The 18,262-nt window shown below is 38.7% G+C and overlaps 1 protein-coding gene across 1 annotated transcript in view; it reads left to right on the forward strand.

Moving 5' to 3' along the window:
• The first annotated feature begins 1,509 nt into the window (after positions 1–1,509).
• The window catches only part of greb1l (GREB1 like retinoic acid receptor coactivator), a 42,017-nt gene continuing 25,264 nt past the window's right edge, over positions 1,510–18,262 (forward strand). The window contains exon 1 of the mRNA XM_020654675.3: positions 1,510–1,610. The gene's annotated coding sequence lies outside the window, so the exon portion shown is untranslated. The remainder of the gene's footprint in view (positions 1,611–18,262) is intronic.

An 18,262-nucleotide genomic window follows, 5' to 3' on the forward strand; every position in this document is an offset into this window, starting at 1 on the left:
CTGCCCTCCAAATTGTACAATAGTGACTGTTACTGTGAATAATATTAAATCAAAGCATACCCCTGAAATTTGTGTAAATTACTTCAGTAGTAAAATACCGTTAATTTAAAGATGATCTCCAGTAAGGTCCCATTGCTTTAGTTCCAAAAATATCCATCAAGGTCTACAGCAATAGATATGTTTTGTAAGGGTCGTCACCATAGGCAGTTAATCTTTCTAAGTTTATAGCTTACTTCAGTGATTCAGAGTTAATCCTCAGGTCACAGAGATTTATCACATTAGGGCTCCCGGTTTGCAATTTCTTCCCTCAGGGTTGGGTATAAAAAAAAAGATTAGATTCAAAAGTTTAAAGCTTGTATCACCTCAAAGAAACTTTAAAGTCTATTTTATTACTGAAAAACTGTCCTTTTCATCTTTTCCCTCTGTCTGACAGTATACACTGTATGGTTGATGCAGTATGGTTCAATGAATGATCAAATACTTTGAGGCATCTGCTTAATGCAGCAAAGAAAATGTCAATTGCATCCTCATAAAACAATAATAGAAATACTTTTATAACCTTTTATATAACTATTACTTGAATTATTATACTTTAAAAAGTGATTTCTGCTCTCTCTCTAACTGCTCACCAATAGAGGGTGCTGTTGTACAACTTTTACCGTGGAAAAGCCATCGTGTTCAGGAACTTGAGGCCGATGATTAATTTGATTGAAATTGCAGCTGAATGAAAACTTACAGTCTTGGTTAACTTGTTTTCAGAAGACGACAGGTTTGAGCTTTAGTTTGGCATAAGACAAGCAACCTTTTTTAGTGTTGATCTCTTTAGGGGGATGTACAATATTGCATGAGTGATGTAGCCTATTTCTACCAAAAGAGGGAGCTGGTTTGTAGTCTGTAGCAGACTTTCTGTATCATAGACTGTTAATGGAGCCTACATAAAGTATACTTTTAGAGGGGTACAGGACTACAGCTGCAGCTTTAATGAAAAATAGACAGCTGTTAAATAGTAGTCTTGTATTATAGCCTACGCTTTGCTTTATTTGTATTTGTCTATTTTTTGTTTATCATTGTATATTATTTACCTTCCTACTTATTAATTCATATTTAGACTACTGTCTACATATCTTGATCTACAAATGTTATCCATCCCTGTCTTTTCTATCTATTATCGTGAGCGGGTCTATTGTTTTGTTGTTATTTTATGTGACGACGACAACGAGAGAATTGCATTTCGTTTCTCTTTACTTTCTTAAAAAAAAAAAAAAAACGTAGTCTAAACATTTCTAAGGGCTAGTTAGTTAGCTTTACGATGTCATGTATAACTTTTGTATATTTCCTATGTTGTTGTTTTTTTGTCCTGCAATTGGAGCAACAAGCTGAACAGAACTTTGTATCCCTTCCTGTACTGAGCCAAACGGTACGTAGGCTTACAGTTATGCCGTGACGTCACTTGGCGGCTCGCTGGCCGTGCGCAGATCAGCTGTGGCGGAGCTGAAAGGACGGCGGCAGCAGCAGCAGCAGCGGCGGCGGCGGCAGCAGCAGCAGCGGTATTTTCTGGAAGCGTGGAGGGCAAAATTACAATACACAGACTTAATACCGCGTGGATAAAGGTAGGCATGCTTTGTTGCTGCTTTACGGAACCGTCACATTGCGTGAATTCACGTGTCACGTTGATAACAAACAGGGTTAACTCTTCTCGCAGGATGGTCTTCTTGTGCAGCCTTGATCATCGGTCAGTCAGCGAGGCGAGAAAAGATGCTTAAACTTTGTTTTGCTTGTGAATCACATAAAGCGGTAAACATAGCCTACTGCTAAACAGCAGGGTTATTTATAGAAAGCGGTAATTAAAGTATGGCAAGAGACTATACGCTGGGCTATAATCCATTTATAAGCACGTCTGTCAGAAAGCATATGTTTTAATGCTCAATAATACTGCACATAGGCTAACTAATTTAACCAGTTTGCCATATTGTTTTTTGTTTTTTTCTGCATGAATTATGGTATTTGCCTACTGAGATAAAGTTTGTAGCCGACTTTCACCTGTGTTTTATCAGTATTTTGGGGGGGGGGGGGGGGGGGGGGGTTACATTTTAATCTGTCTGTCAGTGTAGAACTTTATTGATATCTTTAAAAGAAAAAAAACGCAACGAAACCTGGTATTAGATCAGCAGACAGATCATTTATCTTAAAATAAATGTTGTCAATTAGTCTGTGCTCCCTTAAAAAAGAAAATAAAGAAAATAATACATTAAATTCATCGTCCTAAATGTCACCCCTGCTGATTAATCATGGTTACATCATGTAGCCCAGCCTATATAACCGGGCCAGCAATTTACATGTCTGTTAAATACCGTTCCAGTTGCCTAAGGCTCAGTGTTGAAACAGACTTTAGCTGCTCAGATAGCGTCTTATCAGATAAGAGTGACCAGGAGATGTATTTGGTGGTTTGTCATTGTAATTGCAGGCAAACCAGTCTGTCTTGACTGTGTCGAAGCTGCCCGTCCTCATGTTTCATGTCCTAAAGATTGCATTCCTCCTCACTGCCCCTCCACCCCCTCCTGTAAGGCCTGCTTTAAAAATGTCATTAGTGCTAATGACATTTGCATACACATTGCCAGATGTTTAACTCACCAGATGCAAAGAGACACTGGTGATATGGATACTGTTTTGTCTGTAATGCAGCTCTGAAACATTTTTACGGAAAAGCATTTTATTATAGCAAGTAAATACAACACACTTACATTGAACAATTTTTTGAATAAGCTCTATATAGATATTGCCCAAAAGTCAGATTTGTTTGCATTATTTGCGGGTTTTAAGCATTAGACAAATCGAATTGCCTGCTGCAATGTCAAATCCTCTGGAAAATGATATCTATTAAAGAGAAACATCTCTTTGATTAAGTTAGTACAGTATCATGTGACTGCAGGCTCCGTACGAGGTGTGTGGATTGTGACTTTGCTGGGTGGCCTGTCTCGCCAAGAGCACGTGAAGCCCTGTCAGAGAGTGCAAGGGCTGGAGGGGTCAGGGGGATCTGAACACTGACCATCTGGCCCTTGGGGGGCTGGTTGTCTTACTGGCTGCCTTTGTTCACGGCAAACAATTGGGACTTAATCTGGGAAGAGATAAGTAAGGTCCACGTAATACCACTCCTGTGCTTGGACAGGTTTGCCTCTTTAGACTTGAAGGAGACATCTCCTTCTCTTTTGTGAGGGCCTGGGGTTGGCAGAGGACATCTTCTTTGTGTGATTGTGGAATTGTAACCTTTTAAAGTTCAAACCTACATTGGACTTTAATCAGACATGTATTTATTTCTTATGACAGAGGGCTTTTCTGTAAATAATGTTGTAAAATAAAAACATGTATCTCAGATGACTGATCAATGAATGACAGATCTCTGCCTTTGGAAAATAAAAGTACACTTTAGCAATTCAAAAGAACCAAAGCGACATATTGCTCACTAAATATTAACAATAGGGCCCCATCTCTTTTCAACCTTTCAAAAGATGCCCTCTAAAAAAAGCTTCTTGTTTTTGCTGGTGAAAAAATGTTTAGGCAATCTTTTAAAAAAATATATATATATATATGTATATATATATCTAACTGGCTCCATGTCTATCTTTGGTACTCATTCACACTTAATGTGTCTGAGACCTGCTGTGAGGCAAAGGCGTCTCAAAAACATGTCCCTTCTCATATGAAAAGACCTAACCACTCTGTAAAAGATGATTACTTCAAATCCATTTGTGCATACCTTGATTGTCACCAGGGTAACCGAGTGATTTTGTTTCTCACATTATTCCCTAACTATAATTTTCAGCACATCATTTTTAATTTTTTTTTATGTTTGTTGTGTTTGGCTCTCAGTTTCTGTTTATTTTCTGAGGGAACATAAAAAACAAATGTTCTAGTGATAATCAAGCATTTTGTATCCACATGTTCTCTCATTATTTTTCACTGTTATGACAAACCGTGTGTGATAGATCTCACAGATTTGTATACAGATGTCATAACAACAAAGCATAAATAACAATTGATTACCAATGCTGTTAGTAACTAAGAGGTTTCAGTTTCTGCTTTGGCTATATATCATTTTAGATATTGATCACACCAAACACCCTCACAGATTTTCCCAATACCAGTTTAGATCACCAAAAACAGACCGGGTCTAGTCAGCAGATAGGACAGATGCTTCTCTTGATCCCTTCAGAGGTTCTTCTTAGTGATTATAAGTCTCTGTAGTCATGAGTACAGATGAAAAGCAAGATAAGCTTTTAGATGTGAAGCTTATTGTATCTGAGAAATACAGTGATCTGTATAATATGGTGTAAATGTATATCTAGATTATAATGTATTTTGTGTGCAATATGTAGAGTGCTTTGTAAATATAGCTATAAAATAAATGCATTGAGTGCAAAATGTATTTTTTTCTCCAGAAATATTGTGGAGTAGAAATAAAAGTAAAATGTAATTGAATAATTAAATTGAAGTACAAGACCATTTTTTTAACTCTACTTCAGGACACTAAGGTTACTTAAGTAAACGTTATTCTTGATCCAGTCATTAAGATGCAATCATAAAAGACACAGACATTGCATATTCGTTAAACTACCTCGTAAGGTCAATAAAAAGCAAAAGGAGGTTTATTGCTTTAGCAGTGACATCCTGCAATCTGAATCATTCAGTGATGCAGGATGCTTAGCATGTGCATAGAATAAATAGGATGAGCTAATGACCGATCATGATAGAGCATTGTATTTTTGATATTTAAAAATGGCTCAGATGCCGTTTTCAATAATGAATCATCAGAAGTAATCGCAGCATCTCTGAGCCAATGTGCATAGCTAGGTGTGTTCTCATGGCTGCGTGTGAACTTTTACCCTGTCCGTTTTATTGAGGGTCAGGTGTGCCAGGAACTCTGTGCTCACTGATAGTGTTTGGATCTAAAAAAAAAAAAAAAGATACAGATACTCACATTTCGTAATTGTAGTGTCAAAGAGGTTGTATTTTTTTTCTTTCTTTAGCAGGAAGTCACATCTACTTGAGGAGAAATCAGTTCCTGTAACTAGGAAATCATTTGTTTAAGTGTAAGTGTGAATCTTGAGTAAGTAATTCATCTGGATTTAAAATATTAGATTTTTCTTTTAGTTGCTTTATGTCATTAAGATTGCATTGAGCTGTAGCATCTTAGAAAACAGCCGTTGTCTTCCTGCCCCTCTTGAAAGCAGCATGAGAGAAGAAGGAAAGCACAGATAAGGTCTACAGAGGAGCAGGGGAGGATGAGGAGGGGAAGAGATGGGAGAGAAGGTTAAAACAGATGTTGGAATGATGAAGAGTGAAACAAGGCAGCTGGATATAGACAGCAAGTGAGATACAGGACAACTTAAATCTTACACGTGTGGCTCAACAGTGAAGAGGAATGATGTACAGTGAGAAGGGAGAGGGGAGGAAGGAGTGTTCAGAATGTGAGACAACCTGTGTGTACTGTATGAAGGAGCACGACACACTTGACAATTGGATCATTATAGGCAATCTCACAAAGGCCCATGCCCCCACCCCCGGCTGAAAGGAGATGTCAAAGGTCTGTGACCTCTTCCATTTATGTGCATTGATCCCTCTGGTGGGGGTGGGGCTCTCTGCTCAAAGCCCACTACCACCATCAGCTGTTATGTCTTAGTTTCACCTGCAGGAAGTGGAACAATCACTTCACTTTAGTTGTCATTCATTTTTTGTCCTCCAATTTTATTTCATTTTCTTACGTTTTGAAATAAAAGTAATTTTAATTAAAAATGCCACAAAAAACATTGAATCCAACTTCAGCAATGAGCAAGTTTTTTGTTTGTTTGCAAGTGTTTTTACAACAATGATTTAAGATTTTTCCTATTGGTTGTAAAAAAAAAAAAAGAAAAAAAAAAGAGAAATAGCTGAAGTCATAAATCAGCTTGGGGTCGGAAAAATTGGCCCTTTTTTTAAAGGATTTTTGACTATTAATCAATAGAAATAATCTGCACATCTGCTGATAGATGCAGCTGAGAATTTTGGGTTCAGATAAAATGAGCACATTTGACAGCTAGAAAAACAACTTCAACAAGATTGCAAAATTTGTAGAAGTGGCCATTGGTTGTAAAGCTCAAGGATCAAATTGAAAAAATACCACGCGCTTGGGTTCCTTATTTCTCACTGGTCGCTGTTTTGTTTTTTAATAAAAAGGTGACAGGTTGACAGGAAAATATATTTTTTCGATTCCTATTATAAGACAACAGTAAGATATATTCATTCAAACTATTTGCAGCCAATTCATTAGTATATAGTATTGGCTTGAGCACCAGTTTTTGTTTGTAAGAATAAGGATTTTTGGGTGCAGAGAATTGGAGCAATATAGCTGTACTGTACCTTTAAAAGAACAAATAAAATATCGACTGATCCCACTGAGACTGAAATAACGACCTTGCCTTTTAAAAATGTAACCCATATTCCTGTCGTTCCTTGTTATTGTCACATTAGCTCATATCCACATCCAACTCAAATGTTCCCAACATACCTTTGTAGCTGTATGTTAAAGAAAAGTTCTTCTGTGTGTGACCATGAATTTGTGCTGTTGGGTGTTGGTCTACTTGACACCTCTGTGTTTATGGCCTTCTCAGCAGTGAAGGAGAAAGGGAAAGGTTGTGAAGATGAAATTCCTCAAAGTTTAAAAAAAATGCCTTTCACCTTCTCACATTCTGCAGATTGTGGCTTTTAAATGGAACTTACAGTCAGGAAGGCAGGAGACACGTAGGAGTACAGCCAAAAAGACTGGCCTGAACATCCTGCTCTTTGTCGCAAAGAAGGCTTGGGATGCTAATTGTGTGTTTGTTTGTGTGTGTGTGTGTGTGTGTGTGTGTGTGTGTGTGTGTGTGTGTGTGTGTGTGTGTGTGTGTGTGTGTGTGTGTGTGTGTGTGTGTGTGTGTGTGTGTGTGTGTACATTTATGCATGAGTGGAACTCGACCCCGGAGGATGGTTCTTCCTGTTGTCCTGTTAGTTATCTCTGATTCTAACATACAGAGCAGGTCCTTATCTGTCACAGATGTGTCTCCTCCTTGACCAACCCAATGACACAATGAACCCCATCACTCTTTTTCTAACTCATTTATACTACTGATCAGAATTTTGAAACTCTTTTCATGGTAGTGTTAGCAAGTGTTTTCTAAAGGCTTCATATAGTAAAGCAGAAATTGTCCTTAGAAGTCAAGGGGCATCTCCATTGCTCTCTGTTTCTCTTTCCTTCCAGCCCCAGATCAAAGTTGAAATAGTTTTCTGACAGAAATGAATGGGACTTATCTGGACGTGACCCCAAGCTTCGCCAGGAAGCGTGTCCAGGGCAAAGTCAAAGGGTCAACAGTAGTGTGTGTGTGTGTGTGTGTGTGTGTGTGTGTGTGTGTGTGTGTGTGTGTGTGTGTGTGTGTGTGTGTGTGTGTGTGTTGTTTGGGGAGTGATGGTATGTCAAGGCGAAGATGAATATCAGTATTTTGTCCCTTTAGTCAAACCTTTTTTATTTTTAATATAAACAAATAAACAAATGAGGTCAAACCCCTCACAGTTGAGTCCTTGCATCACATCAAATCACAGGACAATTGCAAAAATAGCTAATCCCATGTCTCCAGTGTTCCTCCTTTTTGGTATTTTTTTTTTTTAGATCAACCTCTTATATATTTGTGGGCGCCATTGCACTCATGCAGTAAGTTCATGAAGAGCAAAGCGTGCGTGCAGCTAGGTAGAGAGCACTTAGGAATGATATATGCTCATTCATGCCATTGAAACCTGGAGAGCATCCAGCTGAGAATCCTGTCTCGCACAGAGCTGTTGTGGAACAGTCTGTTCTTACAGGGTGTACTCCCATACACCCCCCCCCCCCCCCTTCTCTCTCCAGTGCACAGATGCCAACCCCAGTGTAATGCTACAGCACCTGCAGCCAGAAATGACTGTTTGCAGGGTACATGTTCTTTTTAAAGAGCACAGTGTGTGCTCTGACAAGGGCAGGAACAAAGTTTAATTATCTTGAGGAAAGTTGATGGTTTAATATGTTGAATTCCATTGTTTAAGCTTTTGCTTCAAGTGTTGGCTTTTATAGCATTGGAATGATTCATCGCAGAAGAGGGATATGTCTATTGATAAACATGGAAGTTCAACACACAGGGAGCCTCTCTTTTTGTTATCTTACTTTTATGGGCCTTATAAAAATGTATTGTATGTACAGAGATCCTCACCTGCAAGTTCATTCAAACAACTAATATGTTTGATTCGACTTGTTGTGGTATCCTATATTATGTGCAAAAAAGATAAGTAAATATTTTCTGTATAATAATAATGAATTATTTAATTTTACTATATTATAAATGCAGCCCCTGTCCATTACCTACATTTCCTGTTGCTTTTTGTTAACATTCATAAGTGCATTGTAAGCCTTGATAAATGTAAGACATTTCGTATATTGATAAAATTAGTTTATACTTATTTCTGGATTTGCATTCTCGTTTTAGTATTGAAAAATGTTAAAATGGATAGTTGAGAAATCTGGATTGATTTAATTAAACTGCCATTTGTATTGCAGTTTTATCTGACACGTTTCTAATCTTGTTCCAAAAGGTACAAAACACTGAATATCCTGAAGTGCTGTGTTTTTGTTGCAGTCAAAAAGCTGAAAGTGTGCTAACACAACAACTGAAAACACTCAGGCTTGTAGCCAGATGTGATGTGACACAACAGAAACATTGCTTTTTCCACCAATGTCCTGTTATCTCCTCCATGCCCACACACGCAAACATCAATGCACACACACACACACACACACACACACACACACAAAACCATCCCAATGAGGGTATTCATCCCCTCACTCTTCATATTGAAAACACAAGGTCAGCCTGTGTTTTGAAGCTCTGCGGGGGAGACTGCTGTCAGTAGCGGAAGGGTTTTTTCCATATAGGCTGTCAGATTGTTCAAAGCTACGGTCACCAAGACCTTGTGCTGTGTGTGTTGTGAGGACTCACCGTTCCTCTGTGGCAGGGGAGGTCATTCTCTCCCTTATTCTCTCTTTTCATTCTCTCTGTGTGCTCCTATTAGCAGCTTAGGCACATGAAAAGTCAGCAACACAGACTTTTATTTGCATTCAAGGCAATACAGATATATGACAGTAAAAACTTAAATTAATAAGTGATGAAACAACAATTGAATATGATGAGAGTGAAATGATATAATGAATATGAAAATGCTGTGAATCATACACTCTTGCCTTTGTTATTTCCTGATATTAACCCAGTTGAAAAAAGGTCGGCATGTAATACACTAGATTAGAGTGTCACTAGAAGTTTTTGGGAGAACAGTGTTAATACATACAGTCGATTTCCAGAGATCTATGAAATGTGTGTGAAGTAATGTTGCAGCTGTTCTCCGTGCAAGAAAGGAATGCTTCCTCCATACTTGGCTGTGTTAATCCATTGTGTTTTTGTTGTCTTTGCCTTTCTGTGGACTTGTAAATACAAAGTGTTTCAGAGTTGTTAGTGGATATTGTAACTATCATTTTAAAATTAAATTGAAATCAACTATCTTTGTCTTAATTTCCCCCCAATACTTGAATCCAGCAATTTCAACCAGTTATCCATTACAGCTACTTTAATCATTAATCCACTTGGCTACTGTAGCTAACTATTTCAACCATTTATCCCACTTTTTATATTATTTATTTCAGGTAATATCACAAATTCTTTGATCTAATTATTTCAACCACTTAAACAGTACTTTTAGCTTAATCTTTATCCTTTACTGTAGTAACTCAAACATGTATCTAATACTTCTATCTTACTACAGTATTTCAACCATTTCACCCTTAGCATAGCTAACCATTTCAACCAATTATAACTTTAAGCTAACTACTTAAATTGTCCTTTGTCCGTATCTCAACCGTATGTCCAGTTCTTTCGGCTAACTATCTTTACTGTTTACCTAATCTAACTATTCAACCATTCATCCATAAGTTTAAGCTAACCACATGGTTTATTCATTATTTTAGCTAAGTAGTATTATAATAATTTAACTCTTTATCTTAGCCAACTGTTTTAACTTTTCAATACTTAAAGCTAACCATTTCAACTATTTACCCAATATCTAGGCCAGCAATGTCAAACATCTCTTTTAAACCTTTACCCATTACTTTGAATTTAATATTTCACTATAGTCAATGCTTTTACTGTTTATCCATTTCTTGTAGTGATCTCTTTCAACTATTTATATTTTTAGCTAACTATTTCTTGCATTTCATCAATACTCTTCGGTTATTCATTCAACTGTGTTTCTTTTACTTTAATCTTCCTGAAACCTCTGTGATTTATATCCATTCCCCTAAAGAAATTGTCAATGTGCAAGGTTTTGTACAGTTCACTTTAGTAATACATAAAGGCTTATTATGTTTAGCAAAATGGCAAACTCTTGTTTAATCTTTAACAGATAACTTAAGTTATCAACTATATATTATATAACTGCACTCTTCATTACAGTGACACAATACTGCTTTTCTTCACCGCTGTTTGTACAACTTGCTGCTATCAATCACACCAAGTCACTTTAATCATCACTTGTTACTTTATCTTGCCATTAACTGCAAATGATACTAATTGCCCTAGTTAACTTAACCATTTATATTGTACTAGTATATACCTGCTATTTTTATTTATCTTATATATTCTGTTAAACGTTTTTATTCTTCTACTGTCTTTGTGCTGCTGCAACACCCAAATTTCCCCTCTGGGGATCAATAAAGTATCATCCAGTCTTATCCTATTGGTTTATTGGAACACTCATTAAGACATACAAAATGGTTAAGTTCACTATTCTGGCATATTTTAAGAAACACAAGAAAAAAAGGAACATATTATAGGAAATCAGAACTTTTCTTTACATTTTGTTCAAATTGTATAATATTGAGTTCCTGGTACAGTCCAGTTTCTAAGAAGCCTTGTCTTTAGTGTCACATCTACCAGTTGGTAAAGTATCTCATCTCTCGGAGGATCAGTGTAGGATGAAGTGCAGCGTGCTTGAATAGGTTTAGTGTCACTTTTTCTCATTGGCATGGTTGTGTGTGGGGTCAAACCCTCAACAAAGGATGGCTGTGACTCCATTGTCTCATTTACACAAAAAGAGTCCTGCTGATGCTGTGGCTCTTGCCGCAGTAAGGAGGACTGATGGGATTTAAGTGTGGGTCCTGTCACCGACGGCAACCTGGTGCTTATTAATCGGGCGGGTGGGGGGTAATGGAAGAGATGTGGCGAGAGTGTGAGGGGGGTGAGGGGGGTTGGGGGCTGCTGATGTAGCAGTGCCGCCTGGGGTCAGGAAGAGGGGCATGATTGATACAGCTGATCGCCTGGTAAGGAAGTTTCGAGGGAAAGGGGAGGAGGGTTCTTCGTCAGGACATTAAGAAGCCCCTTTGTCACGGTGTCACTCAAATGGATTCAAGTTGGCTGGGACCTTTTTCCAGGAGGAAAAGAAAAGAGAGGTTCTTTTGTCAAAAATTGGTCTCTCTCTTGATGCCTGATAACACAACAGGACTCTTTCAAATGTCCTCTCCATGACTTCCCAGCTCTCCTGCATGGCTAAATTAACTTAATGTGTCAGTTTGTGAACTTTCAATTTCCTCCTTTCTGTTATTTCTGTTCCTCTTATACTTCTTTGTTTGGAAATATATATTTTTCTTAAGTGAATATCACTAGAAACTGACATTAAATGACTTCATGAACTTATTTAGAGGGTTTTTTTCAACATTTTTAATGAGTATGGCGGATAAGGGCTGCAACCAAAGACCATTAATTGAATAGTTGGCTAAAACTATTTTTAAACTTATAATTATTAAATATATATTTCAGATTATGGTGAAAAAAAGGTGTTTCCCCAGCTAAAATCACTTCTTCAGATGTCTTGTTAAATCTGAAACCCAAATATATTTAGTCCACTATCTGATCGGACAATAATAGCTATAAAACCCTTGCCTCTGAGAAGAAACTTATATTACTTTTCTTTTGACGGAGAAAAGCTATAATAGATAAATGTATAGTCAGAAAAGCTGTACATTTTTTCTCTGTTAGTTAAAAAAGTTATTTTCTAGGGCACTGTACTTTATAAGCACAATTGAAGCACAGTACATCTGGTGAAATGCTATTTCCTTTATGAAGATCTCAAAATAAGAATAAGGTTATTTTGTAAATATGTGATATAAAACCGAGAAATTGGCACAGATTGTGAGACATTTCAAAAAATACTAAACCAAGTCTCATGCAACTAAATGGACCGCTTGGTGGCAACGGGGCTTAAAAGGTTAGTTGACACTTTGAAAACGCCCTTTAGTTACACGTCATCAATTCCTTAGTGTGAGTGACATGCCCTTTGGAGGCCGGGTGAAGTGCAGCCAGCTCCTGGAAACAGAACCTGACCCTCTTTGCTCTCTCTCTGACATCTGATAAGAGCCAATGTTTTGATAGTGTTGGCCTCTCAACGTGATCCATGACTCGCCATTTACACCCCACAACAAATAGGGCTGTCTATAGTTTACAGCCAGGACAAGGCCTGGGCAAGCAGCATCAAAGATCTGCTCTGGGATTAGCCGTTAAGTGTGGACCAGATGTAAAATGAAGCTGTGGGGATCTCTTTTTTAAGAAACAATGTAAGATGTATAGGATGATTTATTCAGGCTTTGAATACAATTGTGAATTTTTACAGAATAGATTTGACCAAGTCAAGCTAAAGTTACACTTGTTCTTCAAGTTTTTTCCTCCTTCCCTCATCTTGCCCTTTACCATTGACCGCTGTTTGACCACAGCTTGTGACAGCTTTACAGTATGAAATAGAACTCTTTGTCTTCTTATTCAATATGGTATCCCTGAATAAGTCCATAAATGCCTTAGGGTCCTGAGTTGTTCGGTCTTGGGTGAACTGGCGTTCAACCCAGCAGTGTTGTAAAATGCAGATTGGGTTCACTGACAGGCCTTCCGTTTTATTACACAGTCATGAACAGCATTGTAAACTGTCACTCGTCCTTCACTTTCATTCAGGTATTTATATCAGGGATAACAGCCATGAGAACTGATCTGTCTGTTTACTGCTTGTATCAATCATCTCACACTTTTGGCATGGGCATGGTGGAATTTAAACATCTTTCATTGTTTTGCCTTCTGTTCCTTGTAAAATGCAAGTTACGGGTTTATAACAAGGTCCTCAGATAATATTCTGCATATATTCAGAAAACACATTTTAACAACTATTCTTTTTTTGCTTGTCATTAGTAATTTTCCAAGCAAGACAAAGCAAAATACTTGCATTCTTATGTCATACATGTTTTTAATCAGTTGTACACATTTTGCTAAAAAAAAAGCAATTGTAATACATCTCATTGAGCTGTTGTAAATTATAATGCATACTATTTACTATTATGTGCCAAAAAATGTAAACTTATGAACAAGTAATTAACATGATATTAATTAAAATCCTAAGCCAAATTTTCAGGAGTTTTGGTTTTTCTGAATCTTTCATGAAAAAGAAAAATGTCATACAGGTCAGTTTAAAATGGGAATTTCTTATCAGTATATAAACTCATTTTTAAGAAAACAAAAAAATTATGATAACCACTTGCCTGGTAAAAAAAAAAAAGAGTTGGCTTATTATTATTATATGGTTACATAAAGTTATATTTACTGTAAAAGAGGGGTATGTCTGTTTTTTTCCCCCTGATTTGGCTTCTAGTCATTGTAATCCTTTTTTTTTCCTCTACCAGTTATCTGATTGGTAGACCTGTGCCATAAACGCTGCTGGCCTTTGTTTGTGGCTCAGATTTAGTTTAAGGTTAAACGCCTTGCCCTTAAACTCATCCGCTGGGCCAGAGTGTGTGGCAAGGTCACCACTCCAATCAACCTGGTGTTAACACAAAGCCTGCTTGTCCCCTAATGAATTAGTGCTACAGTTCCTCAGCCCCTCGCAGGCCTTCCCAGCCCTGCTGCCCTTTCACACGCACCCCCTCAGCCCTCATTTTGAAATGACTTTTATAACTGGACAGTAAACTTCCAGTGGCTTAATGATGATGACTTCTTCATCTGCCCAAATGCTCCTTTTGTCCACCCCTTCTCGGGACAGGGACCCTGCCCCCGATCCCTCTGGTCACACCAGGCCTTAAACCCTGGTTCACCCCACTTTATAGTTCCTCAGATAATCCTGAAGAACACACACACATGCACATGTACACACACATGCGCACACACACACATACACATACAGCTCCAGGCTATTATCTCCACTTAGCCATGGCTGCTCCCCTTCTCCATCTCATTCTCTGCGTCGCTGCCGACTTCAGCAATGGCATTCAGCTGGAATGTTTGCTTTTGTTTGTGTGGCCCACTGGAAAGCCATGAATGACCTCAGCTCATCTGCTTTCCTCACTAGCACTGATTTGCACTTCAGGGCCCAGCAGGTAGTCCCCAGCAGTGGGGGAAGGGGGATTTTCGAAGAAGGTTGTGGGGCTTTTTATAAGGAAATTAGAGCCATGGACTGCCAAACAGCAGCGCGAGTCTTAACACCCTTGGCGTCAGGTAACCCGCGTGGCGCAGGGAGAAAAGGGATTCCTGTCGCGGGAATTTTCACATGGTGGCGGTTTTGTTTTCTTGTTTTGTTTTTTGACAGATGAGCTGCTGGATTGTTTTCTTATTATAAGAGGCACACGTGTCAATTAGCCCCTTTGGTTGCTGTACTTCCTGCCCACCTGATACTCATCTGTCATTTCTGATTTGTCGGTCAAACCTTTCTATTTTTCTTACAGTGTTAAAGTCTAAAGCTGCCATGTTTTCTGGTCAATAGAACTAATCATGATGAAAAAAAATAGGTAGACAGGTTACTTTAATTGTCGGCTGTTTTTGGTAGCTGCTGAGTCAGCTGAAGCAAAGCTGTAACTTTTCTCTGGAAATTCCAAAAAAAGGAAGACCTCCTCTCCCCTACCCCCTTCACATTTTAGATCCCATAGCCCAAGATCTCCCAGAAGCCCCCCCACAGCTCATCACATGACTCGTCTTTCCTCAGGTGGCGGCGGCAGGGATACTTCCCCTTTGTCAGGGACTTTAGCAGGAGCTCAATGCAATGGTGAAGGATGAGCTCGGGGGGCGGGCTGCATTCAATCCACCCTTTTCTTTTGTTTTTCTGCACAGTGTCTTTTGAGGCTAAAGAAAATGCCGGTTTACTCATTATCTCCGTTTTAAATGGGCTATTTAAGGCAGGCCATGTCAAAGTCAGGGGCTGAGAGATAAATCACTCTGACAGCTCTTTTCCCCCAGTTGAACTTGTGGCTAAATGCAAATGGATCATTGAAGAGGTTTCACTTTGGTTACTCCTGAGGAAAGTCAATTCAAAATATTTGTTTCACTTTATATTTCTTTTACTTTTATATTTTCGCAAGTTAATCAGAGACACTGCTACAGAATCGCTATTTTCTCTCATGTGTGGTCCAAATCATCAACAACCGGACACTTTTCACAGTCAAACTCAAGCCCAATGTTTAGACAAATGTGGCTGATAGAGAGAAATGAGTGCATGAGAGCACTATAAGGACTAATGGAGGCCCTGATTGGCTGGCATGGTGGTTTACAGTGGCCCTCACACTAATATAACCCTAATATAACCATTGGAGAGGAGGTGAGAAGAGCTGCATACAACTTGATTAAAACAACTGTTGACTGTGTCTGTGGTAATGAACTGGAACATCAGTGACACGGCTCAGCAGAGCAAGAGACATGGGCCAGTAAAAGAGAGGAAGTTTACAAGGAGAGGATTTGATGCAAAAGAAATGTAACACCTGATGAAATAGAGGTTTATTACATACATGAATTGCTATCATTTGTTTGTTTTCAAAGAGGGTATTTTCTGTCGAAATTCACACTAACATTTTATTTCTTGATTATTCTACAGTAGTGTTTTTTCTTTTCTTTTTCTCCTCACAATTAAAATCCCATCTAATGAATTAATCTAGGGGAAATACTGGAGAAAAATAGCAATAAAACTCTTGAGTCATGGTAAATGCAGAGTGCATTCACTCTGCCTTCAAGTAGATGTGAGTTTACTCAGACCTTTTATTTACCTGAGAAATTCTTGCTGACGTTACTTCGACATTAATGAGTGTGCAGGGAGACAGAAACAGAAGCCTAAGGAGGCTGTAAAGTTCATAGTATGTTACACAGAATAAGGAGGAAGTAATTGATTGTTAAACTGTATGATATTAGCGTCAGAAATATTGGAGACCAAACAGTGTCCTGGCTGTACAGTAAGACTTGGCAGTGTGACAGATGGTTGTGTTTACCTTTCAAAGTCAGGGAATAAGTCGGTGTGTCTCAGAAAATAAAAATACAAATTTGATCCTCAATAATGTGGCCAACTAATAGTATTTTGTGGGACAAGATGTATTTGATTTTAAATTAAGTGTATCGCCTCAGAAGTTGCAGACTTTTGTATGCTTTGGCAGCCATGTAACACATACCAAACACCAGGTCGGCCTTTGTTTGTATGAGGTAAATGATTACCCTGTCCGTTTAGTAATATATGGTAAGTGATAATGTATGATAAGGTGCTAGCTTTGATCACCAATGACATATAATCCTTAACATCTGCCTGTGCCTGCTGATTTGTGGTGCATTTCCGTTTATTTATTTTGACCAGATGAGCCCCTGGTATTTACAGCCCGAGTAATAGCCCAGTGTGGGGTCAATCCCGGGCAAGGCTACCAAGACAAAATGCTCAAGCTGACCAGACATTCTTCTCCCTGTTTTATGCTGAAGTGGGATTCTCCTGTCTCCCTTAAAAAAAACTGACTTTGAGCCAGAGGCGGCTCACCTCTTTTCCGGAAAGAATAACTTCAACCTGACTTTGTGCCAGCGGCGGACTCCTTGGCGTGCTGGGGGTCACGCGTGGCAGGGCGCAGAGCTTGTGAGCTAGCGGGGAAAAGAGAGGGGAATCTCCTTTGTTTTCCCCCTCCCCGCAGCTCTGCAGGCTTCCAAGAGCATCTGTCACTGCAGGGGGTCAGCAGGGCCAAGATGAATGAGCCCCGATGGATTCACCCCCTCCTTGGCAAATGGCACAGGACAGAGGAGGGCACTGGGCCTAGGGGGAGGGGTCAGTTGTATGTGTGTGTGTGTGTGTGTGTGTGTGTGTGTTGTTTGTTTGCATGTGAGTGAGAGAGAGTGGGCGAGAGAGAGAGAGAGAGAGAGAGAGGGAGGGTTTGTGCTGTACTGAGGATTCCCATTTCATTCTAACATGACAAAGGTGACCGGAGACATACCAGAGAAGAGTGAAACTCCATATGCTGCCTGGATTGTACTTCCACAAGGATTTATATCTAACATGGACTGTATTTGAAAGAATCTGCCTTCATCTTTTGGATTAACTGCATTTCATTTGGATGTAAGAGGTTCATGCAGTGGCCGAACAGCCATGGAAGGTACAGAAGAAGCCTTTTAAACCTCTTTCTGTGTGTCGCGTGGCGCTGATGAAGCATTAATGAGATGGGCTTTTAGCACCTCATTTAGACAACATGAAGAGATGTTTGTCTTTTTTCTCTCCTCATTCCTAACCCCCATCCCCCCTTTTCTCTCATTTGTGATGGGCAGTGTCTTTAATGCACAGCTTTTCTAATGTAAAGAGTGTGCTGGGCTCATTCCCGCATTTTAACTATTGGTGTGGTGTGGATCTTAAAGGTTTAAGCATAACAATACTGTAAAAGGATTAAGATTTTTACCCAAATTTCACTTTTTATCTGCAGTTATTTCCATGTCTTAAGTAAAATGAAAGGTACCAACATTAGTTCATAGATTTTTCTAGTTTTTTACTAAATGTTTTTTTTTTAAGTTAACGATAGTTTTCAATAAGCCCATTTTAAACACAAGCCAAGTGTCCAGTTATAACGCAGACATTTTAACATTTCCCTGACCCCTTTGTTCAGATATTTGTTCAAAAGCTTAATAAAAATGGGAATAAAAATTGAAGCATCTGCTGCAGAACCGATCAAACAGATGGATCTCTCTAGCTCTCTCTTTTTCTCTCTCTCTCTCTACTGTAAACACTGATTTTATTTTACAGTTAAGAGAGAAACAAAAGATTGGCTTAAGAGAAGGAAAATGCAGGGTTATAAGTAAAATCTGAACTTTTCTGTGAAATGTGATATCTAAAAAACATATAGGACAAAATTTAGATTATGCTGAATGTCTGCTAC

This window comes from Labrus bergylta, chromosome 4 (genome assembly GCF_963930695.1).
Source record: "Labrus bergylta chromosome 4, fLabBer1.1, whole genome shotgun sequence".
NCBI classification, from domain to species: domain Eukaryota; kingdom Metazoa; phylum Chordata; class Actinopteri; order Labriformes; family Labridae; genus Labrus; species Labrus bergylta.